At 49.4% G+C, this 23,728-nt stretch overlaps 1 long non-coding RNA gene across 1 annotated transcript; it reads left to right on the top strand.

Annotated features, from left to right (window-relative positions):
- The first annotated feature begins 709 nt into the window (after positions 1-709).
- On the top strand, positions 710-23,450 carry LOC141976506 (uncharacterized). Its single transcript, XR_012636109.1, has 4 exons — positions 710-802; positions 2,173-2,372; positions 20,123-20,292; positions 22,712-23,450. It is a non-coding gene; the product is annotated as an uncharacterized LOC141976506 (long non-coding RNA).
- The last annotated feature ends 278 nt before the right edge of the window (positions 23,451-23,728 follow it).

Raw genomic sequence — 23,728 nt, 5'->3', positions numbered from 1 at the left:
GCCCAGAAGGTCACAGGAAAGCCGTTGGTTAAAATGCCTCTTAACCTGTCTTTGAACGATGTCCGCAGGTATTTTGCATTACCTGCCACATAAGCCCCGGCATTTGACAAGTCAATTTCATGTTGTAGAAGGGTCTTTGTAACAGCTCGTGCAATTGTGGAGTTGTTAACACGTCCCAACTCCACCGTTTCGACGAGCGTGGCAGCAGCTGGACGGCCGTCTGAAACCTGCATCCGCGGTATTAGAATATTTGCAACGTGCCAGTGTAGGCTGTCTGTAGAGCCATCCACAATGACAGCTACTGTCCGATCCTTCTGCTCAGCGCTCCGTTGCTGCTTATTTAGTTCAAAGATGCGTGGGGAAGATGGACTCGCTTGTGGGACACAGCCCCCATTTCATACATGCTCGTTTAGGGATTTTCGCATTTTGGGATGGTCCGTTTTTTTCTAATGGGATGTTTGCACTGCCACCGGCCTCCACCCGATCTCGTGCTATCTTTTCCCTGTATGTCTGGTTTTCCTTTCTGCGTGCATACACACCAGTAATTGTGAGCTGGGGCTTTGCTGCTGTCACGTCACCCTTCGTTTTCTGTTTTCCCCGTTGCTGCAACCCGACACGAACCTTTCATGTGGCTGCCTCTGCAGTCCTTTTTCACATGGTCAAGCCCTTGGCTGAAAAACGGTACAAAATCACTTCCCTCCGCCCACATGGAGCACATCTTTCCTGAATTCTTTAACTCTCTCCTCAGGCTGAACCATTCTAGGCATTGGTAGAAAACGGCTTTGAAGAGCCGAAGCACAAGGTGAAAAACAGGAAGGAATCGGCTTGCAGGAGGGTTGGGGAGAGGCTCTAGCTGTGAGGGAATTTCACTGAGCCTGCAAGCAGCAGGGCCACGGTCCAGCTGTGTGCGGGAGCGAGATGTGAGCCGGACGCCTTGAGCCAGCTGTGTACTAGTGGGAAGGACAGAAGATAGATGCTGGGCATAGGGTTGTCAGCCCTCTCGGTTTGGCCAGGAGTCTCCCAGAATCAGGCTTAATCTCCCAGAGGCTACTGAAGCCAATCCAGGAGATTTTAGGCCGCTAAAAGTCCGGCTCCCTACCTGCCCTGGCTCCGTGCCGCTCCCAGAAGCAGCTGGTCTGTCTGGCAGCAGCTCCGAGGCGGAGGTGCAGCTAGGGGGTCTTCGCAGCGCATGCTGCCCCCACTCCGAACCCCGACTCTGAAGCTCTCATTGGCTGGTAACCGCAGCCAGTGGGAGCTGAGGGGGCGGTGTCTGCAGGCAGGGGCTGTCCGCAGAGCCACGTGGCCACCCCTGAGTCTAGGAGCTGCTGTCGGACATGCTGTCGCTTCCAGGAGCTGCCTGAGGTAAGCGCCACCCAGCCGGAGTCTGCACCCCAATGCCCCCTCCCGCACCCCAACCCCCTGCCCCAGGCTCAGCCCAGAGCCCCCTCCCCCACCCAAACTCCCTCCCAGATCCCGCACCCCCTCCCTCACCCCCCCTGCACCCCAACCCGCTACCCCTGCCCAGAGTCCCCTCCCGCACCCAAATTCCCTCCCAGAGCCCAACACCCTGCACCGCTTCCCGCACCCCAACCCCTTCCCCCAGCCCTGAGCCCCCTCCCACACCCCCTCCTGCACCCCAACCCCCTGCCCCAGGCTCAGCCCAGAGCCCCCTCCCATACTCCAAACTCTTTGGCCCCAGCCCAGAGCCCGCACCCCCTCCCGCACCCCAACCCCCTGCCCCAGCCCGGTGAAAGTGAGTGAGGGTGGGGGAGAGCGAGCGACGGAGGGAGGAGGCTGCAGTGCGTGGGGAGGTGGGGCCTCGGAGAAGGGGCAGGACAGGGCAGGGGGGCAGGGCAAAGGTGTTTGGGTTTGTGCGATTAGGCAGGTGGCAACCCTAGCTGGGCCCTGAGGGCTAGAGCAGTGGAGTAGATTAACACACAGGCCCACGGGGCCGTGCCCAAGGTCCCCAGCCAATCTGGGCACCCCGGGAAAATCTCACGATGCTAGGGCAGCAGGGGCGCCGGAACGGGGTGCGGGGGGGGGGGCAGGGCCCCATCACTTTTTACTGGCCACTTTCAGGCAGCCGCCTTCCCCCCCCGCCCCCGTAGGGCAGGGCACCCTCTGCTCTGCTGGCTCTTCCGCGCCCGCTTGTTATTTTCTTCTCGCCACCAGCGGTGCCGGGCTCCCTCTCCATCGTGCCGGGCGGCCGGGGCTAGGCGGCGAAGGAAGAGGGGGAACACCGCCTCCTGCCGCGTCTCCTCTAGCCCCGAGCCGCGGGGGATAGGCCCACTCCTACCGCCCCGAGCCCGAGCTGAGCCCCCAGGACACGGGCTGCAACCTGCTGCCCGTCAGCGACGGGGAGAACATAGACGGTAAGCAGGGGGGGTGGGGGGGGGACACGGGCAGCCAAGGGAGCCGGGGAGATCCTCCCGCAGCCCTTCCCCTGCAGGCTGGGGAAATCCCCACTGCCTCAACCCATGGGGGCAGCCTCCAGCGATATGCCACCCCCAGATGCACACGGGGCGCCAAATGGGAGGAGGCTCTGCTGTCCTGCTAAAGGCAGGAAACCCCCAGTCCTCTACGCCCCGCACACGCCCTCTCCCCCCATCGTGGGAGCCCCCATCGCCTCTTCCTTGCCAATCACTTCCCTCCCCCAGATGTGACCTGGTCTCTCCCCTCCTCTTCCAGCCCCTCCTCACCCCGTGTCTTTTGGTGTTTGCAAAATATGTGGTGAGACAGAGGCTTTTTTTATGCCTCCATCTGCAGTTTCGAGACCTTTGGCTGCCCCTATCCCTGCCTCCCTCAAGGCAGCATTATTTACCCCATCTTAATATGTCATGAGGTAGTGTGGCGGTTCAATGATGAGACAGAACACAGATTTATCCAAGCAAGCAAGCTGGTCAGCTGAAATGGGCTGCTCCCTGTCAGCTTTCCACCTTCCCTTTTATTATATTTCTCCCCCCTGCGCATTACCTACTTCCACCGCAAAAAGACACAACAAAGGAATACATGACTTTGATTAATATTCTTATTTTCCAGCCTCTATCTACTACAATCCTAATTCTCAGGCCTTGAGGCCAGGCCAAGGAAGCTTCCCACGATTACTGTCCTTTAATTAACTTCCCAGGGTTCATATCTGGTCCTCGTCCTTGGACGGAGCAATGTGTTGCTCCTACACAACGGTCAGGGTGTGCCCTGACTGTTTCCAGGTGGATGGACTAAACATGAACCCTTCAAGGTAGCCCCATTTACCCCCACCTGCACCCCTGTGACGCTGGTGGATCCCACTTCCCCATGCACGCGGTTCACAGCATAGGTGCTGACTCCCGGGGTGCTCCGGGGCTGGACTAGTTTTACCTCAGGTTAGGTTTATTTCTTTTAATTACATAAGAACATAAGAACGGTCCTACTGGGTCAGACCAAAGGTCCATCTAGCCCAGTGTCCTGTCTTCCGACAGTGGCCAGTGCCAGGTGCCCCAGGGAATGAACAGAATCGGTCATCATCAAGTGATCCATCCCCTGTCGCCCCTTCCCAGCTGCTGGCAAACAGAGGCTAGGGACACCATTCCTGCCCATCCTGGCTAATAGCCATTGATGGACCTGTCTTCCATGAATTTACCTAGTTCTTTTTTGAACCCTTTTATGGTCTTGGCTTTCACAACATCCTCTGGCAAGGAGTTCCACAGGTTGTCTGTGCGTCATGTGAAGAAATACCCGCTTTTGTTTTTTTTAAACCTGCTGCCTATTAATTTCATTTGGTGACCCCTAGTTCTTGTGTTATGAGAAGTAGTAAACCATACTTCCTTATCTACTTTCTCTACACCAGTCGTGATTTTATAGACCTCAATCATATCTTCCCTTAGCCATCTCTTTTCCAAGCTGAAAAGTCCCAGTCTTATTAATCATATGGAAGCCGTTCCATACCCCTAATCATTTTTGTTGCCCTTTTCTGAATCTTTTCCAATTCCAATCTCTCTTTTTTGAGATGGGGCGACTACATCTGCACACAGTATTCAAGATGTGGGCGTACCGTGGATTTATATAGAGGCAACATGATATTTTCTGTCCTATTATCTATCCCTTTCTTAATTATTCTCAGCATTCTGTTCACATTGAGTGGATGCTTTCAGGGAACTATCCACAATGACTCCAAGTTCTCTTTCTTGAGTGGTAACAGCTGATTTAGACCCCATCATTGTATATGTATAGTGTGATACAGCATGGTCAGAGGGCAGCAGGAGAGTGTTAGAAGGGAACCTGTAGAGGGAAGAAAGTTTGCTATAAATTAATTAAAGCACCTAAAGCCAATTAAAGCACCTGAAGCCAGTCACATGATAAAACCCCCCTGCTTCAATCAGACAAGAGGAGGAGCTGAAGTGGAGTGGATTGGTGTTGGAGCAGAGAGCAGTTTGAAGGGAAGCAGAGGAGAGTTTGGAGAAGTGCTGTGATGGGCTAAGAAGACCAAGACCCTCGGTAAAGGGACACCTGGTTGGTGCAGAGGGATGGCAGGAAGCCCCACAAGCTGAATGGCAGGAGAGGGAAGTAGCCTGGGGAACAAACCGCTAGTTCTAGTGTTTTACTGCTATCCCTAGGGCCCTTGGGCTGGGACCCGGAGTAGAGGGCAGGCCCCAGTCCCTCCCTCTCCACTCCCCTCCTCTAGGACACTAGTGGGGCAGTTAATACCCCAGTTCAGGGGCAAGAAACGGTGCCCTGAACCCCCCGCCAAGAAGAGAAAGCGCGAGACCCATCATAGTAGTGCCGGCAATTTGCCACAATAGTTAGATGATGCTTTCCAATGTGCATTACTTTGCATTTATCAACATTTCATCTGCCGTTTTGTTGCCAGTTTTGTGAGATCCTCTTGTAGCTCTTTGCAGTCTGCCTGGGTCTTAACCATCTTTAATAATTTTGTATCATCTGGAAATTTTGCCACCTCACTGATTACCCCTTTTCTAGATCATTTATGAATATGTTGAATAGGACAGGTCCCAGAACAGACCCCTGGGGGACACCACTATTTACCTCTCTCCATTCTCAAAACTGACCATTTATACCTACCCTTTTTTTCCTATATTTTAACCATTTACCAATCCATGAGAGAACCTTCCCTCTTATCTCAGGGCAGCTTACTTTGCGTAAGACCCTTTGGTGAGGGACCTTGTCAAAGGCTTTCTGAAAATCTAAGTACACTCAAAGAATTCTAGTAGATTGGTGAGGCATGATTTCCCTTTACTAAAACCATGTTAACTCTTCCTCAACAAATTATGTTCATTTATATGTCTGACAATCGTGTTCTTTATTATAGCTTCAACCAGTTTGCCCAGTACTGAAGTCAGGCTTACAGGCCTGTAATTGCCGGGGCCACCTCTGGAGCCCTTTTTATAAATTGGCGTCACATTAGCTATCCTCCCGTCATCTGGTGCAGAAGCTGATTTAAATGACAGCTTACAGACAACAGTTAGTAGTTCTGCAATTTCACATTTGACTTCCTTCAGAACTCTTGGGCGAATACCATCTGGTCCTGGTGACTTATTGCTGTTTAATTTATCAATTTGTTCCAAAACCTCCTCTAATGATACCTCAATCTGGAACAGTTCCTCAGATCTATCACCTAACAAGAATGGCTCAGATTTGGGAATCTTCCTCACATCCTCAGCCGTGAAGACCGATGCAAAGAATTAATTTAGTTTCTCCGCAATGGCCTTATCGTCCTTGAGTGCTCCTTTAGCACCTCGATCAGCCAGTGGCCCCACTGGTTGTTTAGCAGGCTTCCTGCTTCTGATGTACTTAAAAAAAAATTTGCTATTACTGTTTGAGTCTTTGGCTAACTGTTCCTCAAATTTTTTTTGGACTTCCTAATTGTATTTTTACATTTCATTTGCCAGTGTTTATGTTCCTTTCGGTTTTCTTCACTAGGATTTAACTTCCACTTTTTAAAGGATGCCTTTTTGCCTCTCACTGCTTCTTTTACTTTGTTGTTTAGCCACGGTGGCTCTTTTTTGATTCTCTTACTATGGTTTTAGTTCGGGGCATACACTGAAGTTGAGCCTCTATTATGGTGTCTTTAAAAAGTTTCCATGCAGCTTGCAGAGATTTCACTTTTGGCGCTGTACCCTTTAATTTCTGTTTAACTAACCTCCTCCTTTTTGTTTAGTTCCCCTTTCTGAAATTAAATGCTACACTGTGGGGCCACTGTGTTGTTTTTCCTGCCACAGGGATATTAAATTTAGTTACGTTACTTTCTGGAATTGCGACCATTGCCTTTCAAACATCTTTGCTTCCACAGTAGAAAAACTGGACTGTAACAGGATCAATGGGGGGAAAATGTGTAATGGTCAGTGTGCCATCCCCCGGGGTACAACCTAGCCTGTGGGATGGCTGAGTCCCCTTAAACTCTCCAGCCTGGGCTGTCTCTCACAATACTATGCTAGTGAGAAGCAGCAAACCCCTCCAGGTGCTGTGATCGCTCGGCCATCGCCATGTGGAGACACACACCTAGCTGAGTTGCATGAATGCTCATGAATTATAAACAGGGAGACTCTAGTCAATGCCCCCAGCCTCAGCCTTGCACCCCAGTGATGTACCATCTGACTCTGCTCGAGACCTTCTCTTGAACAAGGCAAACTCAGTAATGTTTGGTGGACATGCACCAGCTTGAGCAGATTCCCCAAGCACTGTAGAGAAACTGACTGGTAAAGATAAAACACTAAAATCCATTTATTGACTGCAGAAAGAGAGTGGTTAAGTGGTTATAAGTGTTCGGCATAAGGTGAAAGTTGGTTACATATGAAATAAAAATAAAATCTCAGTCTAAATTCTAAACGTTATCAGACTAAGCAAGACATGAATCAGACAGCTTTTCTCACCCCACAGACAGGTTCCAGGCTGAATTCTCTTCTCAGCATGGGACCAATCTGCCCAGTTCAAAGTCTTTTTGTCTTCCCAGTGATCTTCCAGGCGTTGAGATGAGGGAGGAGAGAGGCCAAGAGGTGATGTCACTGTCCCTCTTTTATACTTATTTCCAGCTGCTAGAGAGAGCCTTGCTGTGTCACAGGGGTTCGGCCACCTCCATCATGTACCATTTGGGAGAGTGGATTCTCCTTAATGGGCCATCAATGGTGTCTGGCTGATCTTGATGTAAATCTGTCTTGTCAGTGTCAGTTGCTCCTTTGTTGCCACTGAAAGGCTGGCTGTGGGCTGTAGTAGAAAGAGAACCTGAGACATAAGGCCTTGTATAAGAGGCCTGGTGAGGAGCCTGAGGCCTGAACTAAAGTAAGGTTTCGACTTACCACATATTTCAATGACAGACATATAGCACTTCTTCATAACTTCTTATACAATGGTAGTACACACAATCCAATAGGATATTAATGTTCAATAGATCAAGACTTTTCAAGTGATACCTCTCAAGGCATACATTGTACAATACACATCACCATCATGTCACGGTGGTGAATATGGGGGTTCCGGGATGCTATTTTGAGGTACAGAGTGTCACTGCCAGGTTTAAGAAAATTGAAGGAGATGAAAGAACCACTTGTTGGCCTCTGAACGACTCAGTGTTTTCCCCAGGAATTGAAATTAGGGAGGGTGTTGGAATATTCAGGAGGGGTAAGAGCTGACGAGGATTGAGACCGTGAGGGCGAAGGTGGGCTGTATGGCACCAGAGTAAAAACTGAAAAATGTTTCCCGACCATTTTATTAGATTTAACTCATGTTATAAAATCATCACAAAAATTAAAGTTGGCTACTCAAGCACTATATCTACATCCTTCTTGGTTTCTTCTTGTAATTTTGCACTCTTTGGTGTCTTCTTGTGTGTCCGGTACTTCCAGTCCTTCATGATATGCTCATGATCAGGCAGAAGGTGACTTGTTTCAGAACACAGAATTCTATTCAATGAGGTAAATGAATGCTCAGCTGTAGGTGTTGTGACTGGGAATAGCAAGAGATGAATTCCTACTTCTTTCATCCCAGGAAACATAGCACAAAGATTGGGTCGAACCACTAGTGATGATAAAGAAGTTGAAGTTAAATCTTCATTCATTCATCGTATGCTATTCCACTCTTGTGTTCAAAATTCTGTACTCTGTCCTGATCACATAGCAGCCCTATTGCTGGTAATGCCCCCCTCCACTCAACTGTCGGTGTTTTATAAGACAGGCATCTGTAATAGCTATGTGGAGGTTGAGTAGAATCCAGAAATTGCTATTGTAGATTTGTAAGAATCAAGTCTGTGTACTTTTTCAGCTGGTTTAACAAACACTTCTTGTCCTCTTCACTTAAGGAGTCAATATAAGTACTTTCATTAGTCAACTTCTGGACTGAAGTCTTTGCTTCTTCCAGTACATTTTCAATGGATAGCTCTCTGATAGATCCAAGGGTAGCTTCTATTGCTGGACAAAGATCTACTACTGTTGTGGCAGATGCCTGCATGACCTGGTTTAATGACCCGAGTGGTTGCAACTGTAGACTTACAAGAGAGAATGGCGATAGTCTTCTCTGAACTTAGTAACAAAAGTAGTCCACCAGCCTCACTACTTAGATCTGTCCTATCTTGGTGGATGCTTCCCAAAGCCAGTAATAACAGCTGCAGTAATTTTAAAACAACAGCCAAGAGTTGCTCATAAGAAAGCCAGCAGGTTTTCCCAGGTTGGACTAATTTGAACTTCAATCCCAGTGTATCTTCTATTTGTTTCCAAGACGTTCAGTCCTTTTAGACTCTTGCTGAATAAAAAGAGTATAAAAAAGCCATTAAATTTATGGCTTTTTAATGTCTTTTGAAGATTCTGCAGCTTGTACTAGTGCTAGTTGGAGTAGATGGCTTCTGCAGTGGGTAGAAAATGAATAAGGAAGTGTTATTTACCCCTTCGCTTAACACAAGAACCAGGGGTCACCCAATGAAATCAATAGGCAGCAAATTTAAAACAAACAAAAGGAAGTATTTCTTCACACAACGCACAGTCACCCGTGGAACTTTTTGCCAGGGATGTTGTGAAGGCCAAAATTAGAACAGGGTTCAAAAAAGAACTAGATACGTTCATGGAGGTTAGGTCCATCAATTGCTATTAGCCAGGATGGGCAGGGATGCAACACCATGCTCTGAGTGTCCCTAGCTTCTGTTTGCCAGAAGCTGGGAGTGAATGACAGGGGATGGATCACTTGATGATTCCCTGTTCTGTTCATTCCCTTTGAAGTACCTGGAAAGGTCACTGTCAGAAGACAGGACACTGGGATAGATGGACCATTGGTCTGACCCAATATGGCAGTTCTTACATAAAAAGTAATTATAATAATCAAGAAGTTTTGTACAGAAACTCTCCAAGATAATGACCTCTTGAGATAGCGATGATGTCAGATAATGACCTTGGCAAATAATGCATTTTAAAAATCTTGGCCTACTAGGAAATGTATATTTATATAAGGTTTCCAGTCACAAATCTAGCATTCTGGAGCAAAGTTACTAAAACATAGTCCAATGCTCTGGCCGCTGTTGTTTGTCGTGCCACTGTTCACCCTACCGCTGCGTCCCCAATGGCCCTGCACTGTCACCTTCTGCTACCACCTGCCTCTGTGTCGGCCTCTCTCGGTTCCACCCGGCGCTCAGTCATTTCAGCTCTCAGTGAGGGAACTTTGCGGCTAGTGCAGGCTGGGCTGTCTCTTCCAAAGAAACACTGTCCTGCAGCAGATCTAAGCACGGAGACAATATCCAGTGAAGTACAAGTTCCTGAGCAGCTTCATATGAGCCTTTCTTTTGGGTGGTGACATGAGCCGAGGTTTTGGGTGGAGGTTGATTTTATTTCAGCCACCTGGCTTCAGGGAGGAGGTTTAATGGCTTCATGCAACTATCTTAACTGTAGGGCAGTGGGGTGACATCTCCAGTTTCAGTGGGATTCACGCCAACTCGTAAAACCCCCATCTGAGCTTAGCCCATCATCCCCATACCACCTACAATGGTAACTGTCTGAAGAACAGAGACAGAAAGAAACAAATCGTTTAACTGGTTGCAGATGATACAATCAGCTACCTACATAATGTCTCTCACAAGGTTTTTTATATCACACAACAAAAACGCTTCCTGCGTGATTTCCTGTCGGCCAGCTCTGATGATGCAATAAACCCTCTCCTGAGAACGTAGACTTTGGCTATCATGAACCTCTTTCTTTTCCAGTCCATGTCCTTGGGCCAGTGCCACCTCCAAATCATAAGCACTAGTGTCTGTTCCCAGTATGGAAGGGACTTGACACATGCACAGGGCATGACAGAAGCAGTCACCAGAGCCATTTTTAACTCTGAAGATGCCACGTCACGCTCTGCTGACCACTGAAATGGTGACCCCGGCTCACTCGACCTATGCGCTGGTTTTGCACAATCCACAAATAAACCTTCTATTCTGGGAGCAGAGTCCCACAAAACCCGGCACATCTGGGAGAGTCTGGGGAATTGGCCAGCTCTGTCCAGCCTCAGCTTGCTTTCATCCTTGGAAATTCCCTCCTCTCCGATTGTGAGCCTGTGACAATCAGGGTCCAGATGCCCCAGCAGGAGAATCATAGAATCATAGAAGATCAGGGTTGGAAGGGAACTCAGGAGGTCATCTAGTCCAACCCCCTCCTCAAAGCAGGACCAATCCCCTGCTTTGAACAGGGGGTCTGAACCCCGCAAAATAAGCAATTGAATCAACTGATAATATACAATATTCCTGTACAGTAAAAGTGTATTGCGTGAGGTACCATATAAAGACCGGTGAGACGCTGGCTAGGCATGTCATTGCGCGCTGCACGGGCGGGTTGTGTAGGAAGAATTATGTATGTGTGCTGGAAATACGTTCTTAAAATGTGTTTGGGAGGCCGGGTGTGACCCTAGCCTGCCCGAGACATACCAAAGTAGATTCCCCATCTGCCCACCTCACAGGCAAAAGGCAATGACAGGATAGTGATGGGCCAGGTGAACAAAGCCATTGTAACGAGACCTGTCTCTTCTCTTGCTCAGTATCACCGACATCTCTGTTTTCTGTTACAAAACTAATTCTTCTCCTAATACTAAACCATCTCTGGGCTTCAGAGTAACAGCCATGTTAGTCTGTGTTCGTAAAAAGAAAAAAGAAAAGGAGTACTTGTGGCACCTTAGAGACTAACCAGTTTATTTGTTCCCAGAAGTCACCTACTACAGGACAGGCCTAACAAAGAAAATAACAGAACGCCACTAGCCGTCACCTTCAGCCCCCAACTAAAACCCCTCCAACGCATTATTAAGGATCTACAACCTATCCTGAAGGATGACCCAACACTCTCACAAATCTTGGGAGAAAGGCCAGTCCTTGCCTACAGACAGCCCCCCAACCTGAAGCGAATACTCACCAACAACCACATACCACACAACAGAACCACTAACCCAGGAACCTATCCTTGCAACAAAGCCCTTTGCCAACTGTGCCCACATATCTATTCAGGGAACACCATCACAGGGCCTAACAACATCAGCCACGCTATCAGAGGCTCATTCACCTGCACATCCACCAATGTGATATATGCCATCATGTGCCAGCAATGCCCCTCTGCCATGTACATTGGTCAAACTGGACAGTCTCTACGTAAAAGAATAAATGGACACAAATCAGATGTTAAGAATTATAACATTCATAAACCAGTCGGAGAACACTTCAATCTCTCTGGTCACGCAATCACAGACATGAGGGTCGCTATCTTAAAGCAAAAAAACTTCAAATCCAGACTCCAGCGAGAAACTGCTGAATTGGAATTCATTTGCAAATTGGATACTATTAATTTGGGCTTGAATAGAGACTGGGAGTGGCTAAGTCATTATGCAAGGTAGCCTATCTCCCCTTGTTTTTTTCCTACAACCCCCCTCCCAAGACGTTCTGGTTAAACTTGGATTATTGCTGTGCACATTGTAAGATGAGCTATTGCCAGCAGGAGAGTGAGTTTGTGTGTGTAGTTTTTGGAGGGGGGTGTGTGTGTGTGGGGGGGGGGGCGGTGGTGAGAAAACCTGGATTAGTGCTGGAAATGACCCACCTTGATTATCATGCGCATTATAAAGAGAGGTTTCAAAGAGGGATGGGCTATTACCAGCAGGAGAGTGAGTTTGTATGTGTGTCTGTGGGGGGGGCGGGGGGAAGGGTGAGAAAACCTGGATTTGTGCTGGAAATGGCCCTCCCTTGATGATCACTTTAGATAAGCTGTTACGAGCAGGACAGTGGGGTGGGAGGAAGTTTTGTTTCATGGTCTCTGTGTGTATATAATGTCTTCTGCAGTTTCCACAATATGCTATGCATCCGATGAAGTGAGCTGTAGCTCACGAAAGCTCATGCTCAAATAAACTGGTTAGTCTCTAAGGTGCCACAAGTACTCCATCTCTGGGCTGTTATATTGAAGTTCAAGTGGGGGTCCCCAGCTAACCCAGCAGGCTGGTGTGTGCATTGTGTCTTCAGAGGCAACCAACGTAACAATTTCGGTGAGCGTCACAGCGAGAGGGACTGGACGCTGCAGAGAGAGGTCTCCTGGGAACTCAGGCGCCAGGGTTCACTGAATGTTGCCAGGCCAGGGTTAGACTGTTGGCTGTTGAGTATGTGAAAGGATCTGTGATGTGCGCAGGAATCGTTGGCACGGGCTCAGACGTAAGTTATTAGGCCAGACTGGCTAACAATGCTTGGAGATCCCAAACCGAACCACCTAATTGGCCTCAAGTGGGGACAGTGACTGGGGCAAGGACACCCACATCCAAAAACTGGGGAAACTGGCTCTGAGAACTGAACTTCTGGAGTCTGAGCAAGGACTCTGGATCACTTGGTGATCACCTGTTCTGTTCATTCCCTCTGAAGCACCTGGCACTGGCCGCTGTCGGAAGACAGGACACTGGGCGAGATGGAGCTTGGGTGTGACCCAGTCTGGCCGTTCTCATGTTTCTCGATACAGTGGCTCAGCTAATAATTGGATGTCACGACTAAAAACTGGGCAGTTGATGCCAGGAAAGGGTGTTTTGCAAATTCAGTCTGTGGAAATTCCTTTTAAAGAAGTGGCCTGGTCAGACAAATGGCTGGTAGGCAATTGGCTTGCAGAGAACAAGTTGTCCTGCCCCCAGAGGCAAAAACCATTATAAGTAGGGTGACCAAAGGGAAAACAGGGGCTAGCCTGAGCCGTCCCTCTTCCCACCTCGCACGGGGCTGGCCTGAGCCACTCGTCCCCCCTCTCTCCTCGCATGTTCCTCCACACCCCACTCTTGAAAAGTCAGGATGGCTGGGATGGAGCTTAAAAAAAGGGACTGTCCCGGCCAGAATCTATCTGTCACCCTAATTATAACAGCCAAATGGTGCAGTAGCTCTGCAGCAAGGGAAAATGGGGAGTGGTTCAGACCTGCTTTGAGATCCGGGGTCATGGGGGGAGCATCTTAGCTACTAAAGCACCTGTGGAAACGAAGCCAGAAACATCCCTGTTCATTTGCTGAATCTTTCGGACAAGCAGCAAAGAGTTAAAAAAGGAGCCATGGTTCCAAATGGACTCCAGTGGAAATGCTGACTTGGAGGAAGCTTACAAAGGGGACGAGGAAGAAACTGAGTTTGCAGAACTTCTCTTGGACCTGGTCCAGCCAAGTGCAAACACTTAAATGAGAAGCAGCAGGATGGACTCAAAGGCTTCCTGGTTAGGAATCAGGAGCTGGGCTCTCCATTCAACACAGATATGGGCCGTATCACACGGGTCCAGCACAAAGTGATTCGGGGGGGGGGGAACCAGCCCATTAACCTGCCGCCTCACCTGTTACCAGCAGCGAAGAGGGATTACAGGCAATTGAGGAAAGGGATCAGCAAGGCCTATATGTGCCTTCAAACTGCCCTTGGGCTTCCCCCGTCCTGCTGGTTAAGAAAAGGACGACAGCACCAGATGCTGTGTGCACTATATAGGAAATTAAATGATGTCATTGTACAGGGCTCGTCTCCATGACCACAACTTGACGACACCCTGGATGCTGTAGCCAGTTGCCTTTGGTTTCCCACACTGGATCTTAAAAGTGGGAGTGAATCCAAAAGACATTGGGAAAACTGTCTGTGGCAGTTTGAAGTGATGCCTTTCGGCTTGTGCAATGCACCGGCCACATTTGAGAGGCTAATTAGGGTGACTTTACGTCCCGTTTTAGCCAGCACCGTCCCAGCCATCCCAACCTTTTAGACAAAAATGGGCAAAAGCAAACGAACAAAGGCCCAGTCTACCAAAAAATAGTCAGGTGCACCCCCCAGGAGGGTACGAAGCAATGTTGTGGGCGGCGGCGACGCAAGGTGCCGGGCAGCGGGGTTCAGGGGGTCAGCCCCAGCTCCAGGCAATGTGGAGGTGAGGGGTCAGCCCGAACCCCAGCCGCAGGAGGCACGGAGCTTGGGCACTCAACCCCAGGGCCAGCTCTGGGTGCCGCGGAGCTCGGGGTGGGGGTCAGCTCCAGCCCCAGCTGCGGATGGCACAGGGCTCGGGCCCTCAGCTTCAGCTGTGGGCAGCATGGGGCATGGAGTTCGGGGGAGCCATCAGCCCCAGCCCCGGGCGGTGCGGAGCTCAGTGGGCAGCATGGGGCATGGAGCTTGGGGGTGGGGGGGGCCGCCCCATGTTTACTTTAGGAACTATGGTCACAGTAAGGCTAATGGCAGAAGGTACGACTTGGCCTTCCCCTCTCAGCCAGTCGGTTACGCCTAGATGATATCCTGGTGCGTGCTAAAACATCGGACTGAGAGCTTTGCTGGTGCTTAGACTGTGTGTCAGCATCCTGCCACGCTTCTCTGGCTGCCTCACCAGCAAACCTCTCGAGAATCTGCCAGTCTAACCCTGGCCTGGCAACATTCAGCGAACCCTGGCGCCTGAGTTCCCAGGAGACCTCTCTCTGCAGCGTCCAGTCCCTCTCGCTGTGACGCTCACCGAAATTGTTACGTTGGTTGCCTCTGAAGACACAATGCACACACCAGCCTGCTGGGTTAGCTGGGGACCCCCACTTGAACTTCAATATAACAGCCCAGAGATGGTTTAGTATTAGGAGAAGAATTAGTTTTGTAACAGAAAACAGAGATGTCGGTGATACTGAGCAAGAGAAGAGACAGGTCTCGTTACAATGGCTTTGTTCACCTGGCCCATCACTATCCTGTCATTGCCTTTTGCCTGTGAGGTGGGCAGATGGGGAATCTACTTTGGTATGTCTCGGGCAGGCTAGGGTCACACCCGGCCTCCCAAACACATTTTAAGAACGTATTTCCAGCACACATACATAACTCTTCCTACACAACCCGCCCGTGCAGCGCGCAATGACATGCCTAGCCAGCGTCTCACCGGTCTTTATATGGTACCTCACGCAATACACTTTTACTGTACAGGAATATTGTATATTATCAGTTGATTCAATTGCTTATTTTGCGGGGTTCAGACCCCCTGTTCAAAGCAGGGGATTGGTCCTGCTTTGAGGAGGGGGTTGGACTAGATGACCTCCTGAGTTCCCTTCCAACCCTGATCTTCTATGATTCTATGATTCTCCTGCTGGGGCATCTGGACCCTGATTGTCACAGGCTCACAATCGGAGAGGAGGGAATTTCCAAGGATGAAAGCAAGCTGAGGCTGGACAGAGCTGGCCAATTCCCCAGACTCTCCCAGATGTGCCGGGTTTTGTGGGACTCTGCTCCCAGAATAGAAGGTTTATTTGTGGATTGTGCAAAACCAGCGCATAGGTCGAGTGAGCCGGGGTCACCATTTCAGTGGTCAGCAGAGCGTGACGTGGCATCTTCAGAGTTAAAAATGGCTCTGGTGACTGCTTCTGTCATGCCCTGTGCATGTGTCAAGTCCCTTCCATACTGGGAACAGACACTAGTGCTTATGATTTGGAGGTGGCACTGGCCCAAGGACATGGACTGGAAAAGAAAGAGGTTCATGATAGCCAAAGTCTACGTTCTCAGGAGAGGGTTTATTGCATCATCAGAGCTGGCCGACAGGAAATCACGCAGGAAGCGTTTTTGTTGTGTGATATAAAAAACCTTGTGAGAGACATTATGTAGGTAGCTGATTGTATCATCTGCAACCAGTTAAACGATTTGTTTCTTTCTGTCTCTGTTCTTCAGACAGTTACCATTGTAGGTGGTATGGGGATGATGGGCTAAGCTCAGATGGGGGGGTTTTATGAGTTGGCGTGAATCCCATTGAAACTGGAGATGTCACCCCACTGCCCTACAGTTAAGATAGTTGCATGAAGCCATTAAACCTCCTCCCTGAAGCCAGGTGGCTGAAATAAAATCAGCGTCCACCCAAAACCTTGGCTCATGTCACCACCCAAAAGAAAGGCTCATATGAAGCTGCTCAGGAACTTGTACTTCACTGGGTATTGTTTTAGCAGAGGTGTGTGTGTGTGTGTGTGTGTGTGTGTTAGCAAGAAACAGAAGAAATACCACAAAAGGAGGCAAAGAAGGAAGCACCAGCCACAGATGCACTGGTAGTGTGACCCTGAGAAAAAGCTCAGAGAGACATCTTGTTGGGCAGATTGCTGGCCAAAAGGAGGCTGGGAATTGCAAGCAAAGAAACTCTCTCCTGCTGTTTGATTCCTCCTGGACTCAGGGGAACCAGACTTTGTACATTCTTTGCAACCCTGTTTATTTACAGAGACAGGCCTGTCTCCATTATCACTTTCTCCTAATGGAAACAACCCGCCCCTCCGCTTCTGATGGACTGAGCGTGGACTGCCTGGCTCCGCCCACCAGGGGGTGAAGAGCGGCTCTGCTCCATCAGTCTGAGAGAAAGACCATGCCCTCTTGCTACACCACCGTTGTGCCTTGTAGCATGAACAAAATATCCTCATCCATTATACTGTCATCACCTCCTTATGTTTACACGGTTCGTGTTTTCTTGTACCAGCCTCTTAGGAACTTCTTTACCTAGTTACTGGAGACTCTGAGTGTTCCTGTATCATCCTTTTGGGCCAGGAATGTGCTTACTTGGTTAGTGTTACTATTCTGACCTTACTTCAGTTCACACTGTTAGCTATGCCTAGTGCTCCGACAAGGCCGATAGGTCGCTGGGTTAGCAGCTGTTACTCCTTTTTGACCTGAGCAGTTAGCCAAGATTCGGAGCCCTCGGGACAGCAAGTTTAAAAGGCAGACCCTGCAGGTCAGTTGTGCAAGGGTCAGAGAAGGAGACAGATGCCTCTTGCCTGCTGGTAAGCCCTACGCCCAAGAGTGAGCTCTGCAGTGCCGAGGACTCAGAGGAGCCGCTGGCCGTGTACCCCGGGGAGACAGAGGAACCCATAAGACAGAGGTACACTGTGAAGGGGTAGTAGGAAGTAGCCCATGGACACCAGACAATAGTCTGGTTGTGTTGCCAGAATTCAGATCAGCGTGTTTGGGTGGGATCCCCACTGACCCGATGGCGGGACCATCCACCGCTGTTAGGGCCCTGGGCTGGGACCCGGTGGAGTAAGGAGGCCCAGGTCCCTCTACCCCCTGCGGCTGCCCCACCTCTGGGGTGGCTGCCTACCCACCCTAGACCAAGAGGCCAGCATTTATCCGCTGTCTGCCTGAGCCAGGAGGTCAGACGAAAGACTGCTCACTGCTCTGCCCTGCCCAGAAGGCTGGACCCCTATAGACTGCGTGTTGCTGTGCCCTGCCACGGGGCCAGAGCCCTATAGACTGCTTATTGCCCTGCCCTGCCCAGAGGATCAGACGCTGAGACTGCTAATTCCCCATTAAGGATTGCCTGTATCAATACGTGGTAGCAAGGGGGCGTGGCCTCCTTCCCAAACTGACAGGGAGGGACGGCCACAGACCCCTACCGGTGGTAACCATATGGAATGTAAGGCGTGCCTTGTTTATATCATTGTATAAAAGGAGAATGCAAGGAGGGGCATCTCTGTATCGACCTGGGGACGCCGTTATGTTGATGGAGCAGGTATCTTTCTGCGGGCACACACGTGAGCGTAACCCACAGCCGTCGAGCCAGGGTGCTGATACCATGTCTTGTTGGCCCATAAATCTGGCCGAGCCTTCGCCGCTGAACGGAGCCTGGGGTGTTACTTTCTGCTTCGCCAAGAGGCCTGCTGGGTCAGCAAGCTGCAAGCTACAGTGGGGCAGTCAACACCAGAGCTCCGGGAATGCCAGAAGAGCAACCCGGGGAGCAGAGAACAACACGAGACACTATTAAGAGTGTGTCCCAGACACACACACAGCCATGGCCTGTCCCGCAGAGCAAGGGGCTGTAGTGTTGCCGGAGCAGTACGGAGCGCCGCTCTGGCACCTGCCATCCCGGATGGAGCAATGCTCCGCACGGAGATCACACTCAAATCTGGCCAGGCCGCCCTCTGCAATGCCAGGCGGCAGGGCAGGTGGGCCCCAGCAGAACATTCCCTTCAGGTCACGCACGAATGTGGTAACCACCTCACGTGGCTTTGAACACGGCCAGCAGCTCAGTCCTGCTTTGTCTGCCAGGCCCCTCTCAGCGCCGGGGACTGGTGGGAAGCAGCAAGCCAGCCGGGAGGGGTAAGGAGCAGAGCAGGGGTAGGAGAGGCCAGGCACCCAGCTGGGACGGAGCCGGACAGCGCCTGGTCCCGCTCCACCTGTTGGGCCTACGGTGACCACCCATTCCAAATTGGGTGGGACAGAGTTCGAATCCCGGCCCCGGGCTGAAGACTCCGGGATGGCATTTGTCCTGGATTCCCTGTGGTGCTGCTCCACCCCTGCCTGAGGCTCAGAGGCAGCACCAGCCTGTTCCTGGTGGTGGTGGTGGGGGCGGATCCTGAGGTGGACCTTAGCCCCTCCTCACCATAAGGCCCCACCCGCCTGGTCCTCCTCTTCCCTGAGGCCCTGCTCCTGGCCAGGCCAGAAGCCAGAGCCAGGCCATGGTAAGAACCGCTCAGGGAGCCTGGGCCGCTGTGGAGAGTCCTGGATCCTCCACCGTGCCCCGGGAGGGGGCAGAGACAAGGGCTGCAGGCTGCTCTCAGGCTCCTGGCCCCCCACCCAGGAAATTGGCTGCTGGGGAAGGCTGTGGACGCTCCCTGGGAGAAGGGAGTAGGGTTTGGAGGCTGCAGAGACAGGTAGCCCACAGTTACTCCCTTAGGAGGCTGGCGAACCCCAGCGAGGGGAGGTGCCAGCTGGCAAGGAAAGGGCTCGGGGGAAGGCAGAACATTCTCAAAGGGACCAGACCTTGAGGGGGTCCCTGAGCTGGGACCCGGAATCGAGGGTGCGCCCAGGTTCCCCTGCCAGCCACTGAGGGGACGGGGGGACGGACAACTGGTGGGCACTGCTGAAGGAAGACGCGTTGTTAGAGTTCCCTCCCCACTCTGAACTCTGGGGTACAGATGTGGGGACCTGCATGAAAGACCCCCTAAGCTTATTTCTACCAGCTTAGGTTAAAACTTCCCCAAGGCACAAATTCCTTCTTGTCCTTGGACGGTATCGCTGCCACCACCAAGTGAGTTAGACAAAGATTCAAGGAAAAGAACCACTAGGCGTTCCTGTTCCCCAAAATATTCCCCCCAAGCCCCTTCACCCCCTTTCCTGGGGAGGCTTAAGAATAATATCCTCACCAATTGGTAGCGGCGAGCACAGACCAAATCCCTGGGTTTTTAGGACACTAAAACCAATCAGATTCTTTAAAAAACCAGAACTTTATTATAAAGGAAAAAAAAGTAAAAGAAGCACCTCTGTAAAATCAGGATGGAAGGTAATTTTACAGGGTAATCAGATTCAAAACACAGAGGATTCCCCTCTAGGCAAAACTTTAAAGTTAGAAAAAACAGGTATAAACCTCCCTCTAAGCATAGGAAAAATTCACAAGCTAAAACAAAAGATACTCTAACGCATTTCCTTGCTATTACTTACTATTCCTGTAATTTAGATGTATCATTCAGTAGGAGCTAGATTACTTGCTTGGTCTCTCTCTTTGTCTCGGAGAGAACACACACTGAGCACAAAAACAAAACCTCCCCCCCCCCGAAAGTATCTTCTTTCCCCATTGGTCCTTCTGGTCAGGTGCCAACTAGGTAAATTGAATTCATTAACCCCTTACAGGTAAGGGGATTCTGTACCTCTGGCCAAGAGGGATTTTATATTACTGCATACATAAAGGTTGTTACCCTTCCCTTTATATTTATGACATGCGTGTAGGGACCTGGCCGGGGGCTGAGTCACGAAGAGGCAGCAGCAGCGTGTGGAGTGAGAGAAGGGGGCTGCAGACCCAGAGAGGCAGAGAGATGGTGTGTGCAGCCGCGGGACGCGGTGTCGACCTGGTGAGCCGTTCCCCCCCTGAACGGCCAGGAGGAGGCCCCAGCTAAGTGGTGAGTGGAGCACCCTGTCACCCTGGGGAACAAATATTTAATAATGGGTTCTTCAATCTGGCACAGACGGAGCTAACACCGTGGTTCTCTGTGCAGCTCCCTATGTGTTACGTGGGCCGCATCCACACAATACACAATCTGCATGGCCCCGAGGATGTCACATGGGCCTCAGCTGTGTGCTGATTGGGCCACAGGTTGAGAACCACTGGTCTAACACAATTCAATGGCTGGGAGTTGAAGCTGGACAAATTCACACTAGAAATAAGGTGTAAATTAACATGGGAACAATTTACCGAGGGTTGTGGCAGAGTCTCCATCAGTGACAATGTTTAAATTGAGGTGGCCTGGGTTTCTAAAGGCTCTGCTCTAGGAATTACTGTGGGGCAGGTTTCCAGCCAGGGTTATCCAGGGGGGTCATGTGATCACAAGGGTCCCTTCTGTCCTTAGAATTTACTAATCCTTTTTCGATCCTGGTCTTGGATGTGCTGATTCTTATTGAAGCATACAAAGAACTGGAGTTGTCTGAATGCCTTTGGCTTTTTCAGGATGCTGTAATTGGAGCAAGGATGATTTAGCCCTAGGTTGAAGGAAAGTTTTCAAACTTACAACTCTTGAGTTAGAGTCCCATTCATTTCCTGGCACACGGGAGACTCAAATATCTCTGTTGGGTCTCAGAGTAGCAGCCGTGTTAGTCTGTATCCACAAAAAGAAAAGGAGGACTTGTGGCACCTTGGAGACTAACAAATTTATTTGAGCATAAGTTTTCATGAGCTACAGGCGTGCATCCGGTGAAGTGAGCTGTAGCTCACGAAAGCTTATGCTCAAATAATTTTGTTAGTCTCTAAGGTGCCACAAGTCCTCCTTTTCTTTCTGTTGGGTCAGTTATATTGTGAGGGAGGACAGGTGGCAGTACGGCTATTGGGAAGGGAAGTCTGACATCCCAGCTGGTCATTTCCAGGAACCTGCCTAGCTGAGGTCTTTCCAACAAATGATGTGAATGAAATCAGCTCACAGGCAGCTTGACCTCAGCTTTTCCCATCTGGCCCTGCCCACTCGTGAACTGCATTAGCTGAATTCAGATTCCTCTGCAGAATTGCTGGTCAATTTGTGCCACTCTTCCCCTAGCCGCGGGAGTCCAGACTGGTTATGGAGGCCAGCTGTGGTGGACCACAGAGGTTGGAGTCAGTCCATCATGGTTTGGAAAAATGTCAGTGATGCAGAAAGCACATTTGGACACCCACATCTGTGTGTGTAGCTTGGTTTATTACACTTACCAAAACATATGGAAAAACTGACTGATTGAAGTGTCCACCTGCCGATGTGCACCGGCATATGCTGTATTTTGCAAATATTTGAATACATTTTCTTTAATTAGCCTTAGCAGTTTTTAAGCACTGAAAAGAAAAACACCAGACAGCCCAAGCAAAAGAACAGGTACAAGATAAAATCAGAATCAGCCGCAATAAAGCTGTATTTTAGGGCCATTTCTAAAATACAGCCCAGAACCCTTGAAATTGCATAGCAGTGCAATGTCGGGTCAGTGTCTGCTTGGCAGATCTGCTGCATGTATAATGAATTTCAGCTGCTGGGCCTGTATCTTTTAGCAAGCAAGAGAAGCAGTTTTCTGTTCAAACCATGGCCCGGGAAGAGGAAATGGAGCTATGCAGTGGACATTTGGACTGAGATGAGAGAAGTCAAATGGGCAGCGCATGAGGGAGGCCCGGTTCTGATTTGTCTAAACCGCTAGTTAAATAGGATACTTTGTTTGTTTTCAGTAACAATGTGTCCCTTAAGTCTCAATTAAACACCGCCCACCTTTCAGCTAAGATCACAGGAAACAGTTCCATCACACGTCCGGCAGCTTTCTTGCCTTTGATGGGTACTCCAGGCTTTTTTAATAGTCTGAGAAAATATTTTAATATTTCTTAACGAGCCAGAGCTTTTGAAAATTATATCAGCCGTACCTAGAACTTTCCATTTGATCTCAATGAAAGCTCCCTGTGACACTCTGTCCCTCAGAGTAGCATCCTGGTTCCCTCATATTCACCACTTTCATATAGTGATGATATGCTTTGTACAATGCATGCCTAGTGGAGTATCCTTTTCAAAATCTTGATCTGTTGACCACTAATATCCTGTTGGATTGTGTGCAGGGCCAGATTAACTTTCCTGTGGGCCTGGGGCTATTAGATTTTGTGGGGACCCCATGTATGCAAGTCTTTTTCCTAATTTAATAGAAAATTATCACAATTGGCATTGAGGCTATTAACGCTATACTAAACTTGCCTTTTAATGACCATAAAGCGGTCCATAAAGACCATTTCAGTCTTAAAACATGTAGAATATTAGTTAAGTTCATTCAAAATAGCCTATTTCTTACCTAAAACAGCTGTTATATTAGTTTCTTTCTGGTCTTCAGGGCTGAGAAATCCTCGATGATGTCTCTGAAATCCAGTTGATGAAGCAAATCATACTCTATTGACATCAGAGCCAGATTATTCAGTCTCATCTGATCCATGCTTGACCTCAGCTTGTTTTTTATTAGCGCCAATTTTGAAAGCGATCGTTCCCCTCCAGCGTTCGTTCCTGGCAGCATCAAAAAAATCCGTAAGGCAATGTCAACATTGGGAAACACAGACTCCATTGTCTTCAAACCTGAAGTGGTGTCTTTGCCATTTTGTTTCCCTCGTTTTTTGTGAACACCCGAAATGGAACCAGGTCATCTGCAAAATCCTCTTGGAAGTCGGTCCTGTGTTTGTTTTGTAGTTTAACAGCTGAATCATGTAGTTCTGATGAGGAAAGTAGATGAAGATTGTTCATAAATCCGAAGTAGCCGCATACGTCTTTGTATGCTTCAGACCTGCGATGCAATTCTGCAACAAGGGTTAAACATCCTGCAAAATAAATAACCCTCAAAAGACATGTGGGGAGATGATGTTTGTGTTTTTGTGTAGTTACATATGTATGAGTAGGGTCAGCAATGTAATCAACAGTCCCTGTCTATGCTGTATTCTGATAATTCAGAGGTCAAAAGAACAGCCTAGCATTTAAATGAATTGTAAACACGGTATATCTTGGTATTCATCTCTCTTTGAAATGTACTGTGAATGGTGGAGGAACAAGCAAATGGCCTTACGTTAATGCATATAGCTAAAGTACCGGTGATGGACCTCCTTCAAAGTCATCCTGATTACCTTTTGTTCCCCGAGGAAATCCCAACTTGTCAAAGACATGAAATTGTATAAAAGATCCTTGGGTCCTGATTCTGTCATCTCAGATCTGCTTAGGCTTCATCAGGGGAAGTTTGAGTCGCAAGACTGAGGTCCCAGTTATGCTGAATATGAGATTTGGACATTGGACTATGACCCATGAACTGAATTCTAAAGGAACTCTTTTCAACTACAAAGCTCACCATCTCTGCTATGAATCTGAACCT

The sequence above is a fragment of the Natator depressus genome, chromosome 23, assembly GCF_965152275.1.
Source record: "Natator depressus isolate rNatDep1 chromosome 23, rNatDep2.hap1, whole genome shotgun sequence".
Classification (NCBI taxonomy): domain Eukaryota; kingdom Metazoa; phylum Chordata; order Testudines; family Cheloniidae; genus Natator; species Natator depressus.
This window is presented reverse-complemented; position numbering and strand designations above follow the sequence as displayed.